Source organism: Triturus cristatus, chromosome 8 (assembly GCF_964204655.1).
Source record: "Triturus cristatus chromosome 8, aTriCri1.1, whole genome shotgun sequence".
NCBI lineage: Eukaryota > Metazoa > Chordata > Amphibia > Caudata > Salamandridae > Triturus > Triturus cristatus.
In genome coordinates, this window is record NC_140591.1 from 1,585,375,664 (window position 1) to 1,585,378,345 (window position 2,682).

A 2,682-nucleotide genomic window follows, 5' to 3' on the forward strand; every position below is an offset into this window, starting at 1 on the left:
GACCCACAACCGCCTGTCGGATAGCGGGGCGCCGTCGGTCTTCCAGTGGACACGCTAAACATCCCTGGGTATCCTGGCTTAGCACCACACGGTGCTGCTGCATGCTATACCCCTTGGTATGTGCAGACCCTGGATCGCCCTATAACTCCTCCTGCAACACAAAGTGAGAATTGTTAGAAAACCTGGCCCCCCCTTTGTCCCTCCGGACGCCGGGTAAGCGGATGGGCGGGCAAGGCGAACGAGCGGACAAGAGGGCGAGGAGGGGGTGGAGACAGAATATGTACCCCCCTGGCTCCTCCCCGCCGGAAGCAGCTATCTGCTGGGGTCTCCCTTGGTCCATCCCAGGGACACGACCTCCCACCCCTGTGCCTTCCTGTGGCACTAAGGCGGCCGCCCTCAAAGGGGCGGGCCGCTGAGCAACCCCCCCCCGGGCAACCTTACATAGTGCCAATATCGGCAACAGTTATCACAACACACATAAGTACATAAATAAAAACACACGACACTGAATGTAAGTGGAGAAATATTGCTGCAGGTTTATTAGCATAAGCAATATGCAAACATGGTGGGTTATCTTACGGGCGATCCCAGGGCAGGCCAGCCCCTATGCCGCCTGCCCGTCTGATAAGCCTAGAGTCACCATGGCAACGCCAATTGGTGTATACCTAATGTTGGGAGGGTCCCCCCCTCCCACCTGTGGACCACCAGTCCACTTGCTACACACGCCCCCCCGTGATGGGTGGGCGGAGCATACATGGCAGCCCCCGGTTGCTCAGACCCACAACCGCCTGTCGGATAGCGGGGCGCCGTCGGTCTTCCAGTGGACACGCTAAACATCCCTGGGTATCCTGGCTTAGCACCACACGGTGCTGCTGCATGCTATACCCCTTGGTGTGTGCAGACCCTGGATCGCCCTGTAACTCCTCCACAGCCTTGGGAGTGGCCACCGTCACTACCAGGGCCCCCCCACCAAGGTAGACCTATTTCCTTACAACCTGCTGCAGCCAAAGCTTCCCCTAGGTCCAGTAGGAAAGGAACCGTGCCTAAACTAGAGAGGTGCACCCCATCTCCCTCCCGGCACCCTGTGGACTTGGCGTGTATAAGACCATGCCTGATGAAGCCCAAAACCTCTTTGCTCTGCGCAACTGCGCATGGCTCCAGGTAGACCTTTTTACCTACAGCAACTGATACCGGGCTTCTCCCAGGTCCAGCCAAGACAATCTACGCCCACCCGGACCGGCGGGCGGCCTGCCCCTCAGGACAGGTGCCCTCATCCTTTCTAACTCCTCCGTGGATTTTGACTGAAATGACCGTAAACCTATAACTAGGCGTTGGTCCAATGTAGCCTTTGAATGGCTGAAGAACAATCCCCTTGACAAGACACTCCTGCCTGGCAGTGCCAATGCGGGAGGGGTAAGAGTTGACAAGCCCGCCTTACCTCCTCCTTCACTCAGTTGGAGTATGTCCATCGCATTCCATCAGTCACCACCAAATGAGAAGCCTTGCCCTCCCAAACTTTTGCTAGTATACCAGGGAGAGACAGGACTGAGTGACCACAGAGGAGGACCAACGTGTAAAATTCTTCACTATCTTGGATACTGGGTAAGCCAATTGTTCTCCTGCTAATTGGTAGCCCAAAAGCATTACCCCGGGGTTCCCCTCAATCATGTGGACCATATCGCCCCCGAGGAAGGCCACTTCCACAACCTGCATAGCTGCCAGCCAGTGCTGCAGGGCAGGATACGTTACCCGGTACCGATACTCGCATCCATGGTACCCGTTTCGTCGAACTCAAGGACGGGCTACTAAGTGAGCAACCAGGCTCCGCCCACTCCTGCCTGGCAGTGCCCATGCGGGAGGAGGTAAGGGTTGACAAGCCTGCCTTCCTTCCTCTTTCACTCCGTTGGAGTACGCCCATCGTACTCCATCAGTCACCACCAAATGTGAAGCCTTGCCCTCCCAAAATTCTGCTATTATACCAGGGAGAGACAGGACAGAGTGACCACAGAGGAGAACAACGTGTAAAATGCTTCTCTATTTGGTTACACTGCACTCGTATACAACAACAGTGACGACGGTTTCAAGGCGCTGCGATGGCCGAGTGGTTAAGGCGTTGGACTCGAAATCCAATGGGGTTTCCCCGCGCAGGTTCGAATCCTGCTCGCAGCGGCTCCAGCTTTTGCATGAACATGGCTCAGTGTACCCGCGGAAACCTTCACTTCCGGACTCGCCATCTCCATCGAGTCACAGAGTTAAAGGGCAATGATACAAGTAAGATTAGCACATTAAGGTCGCCAGGTCGTAATTTAGAGAGCGGGTGGGCTCAGGGGTGCTGCTGTGTGTCCTTCAAGGGTCACTCACAGATGCAAGCACCTGCCATTCTTATGGAGCGCGCCTGTTTACGCAGTCTTTCACCGCTCTCATGGGCTCTCTCACTAGGCGCTATGAGGAAGATGAGGGTTAAAGTGAGGTTGGCGTGATTGTCGAACAGCATCTATGCCCTGCTGCAGACTGCGGGTGACGTATGTGAGGTGTATTAGTGGGCTGCACAATATTGTATTTCATTACTGGCTGGAAACATGTGCCTTGTTAGCATTGGCGCTGCTGGTGTGTGCTCCGGGCCTACGTTGCTTTTTGCCGCTTGCATTTTAAAGGCGATTATCTTGCCTGCATTAAAGGGAG

General features: G+C 55.3%; 1 non-coding gene across 1 annotated transcript; it reads left to right on the plus strand.

Moving 5' to 3' along the window:
* Positions 1-2,087: 2,087 nt before the first annotated feature.
* Positions 2,088-2,169, plus strand: TRNAS-CGA (transfer RNA serine (anticodon CGA)). Its single transcript has one exon. It is a non-coding gene; the product is annotated as a tRNA-Ser (tRNA).
* The last annotated feature ends 513 nt before the right edge of the window (positions 2,170-2,682 follow it).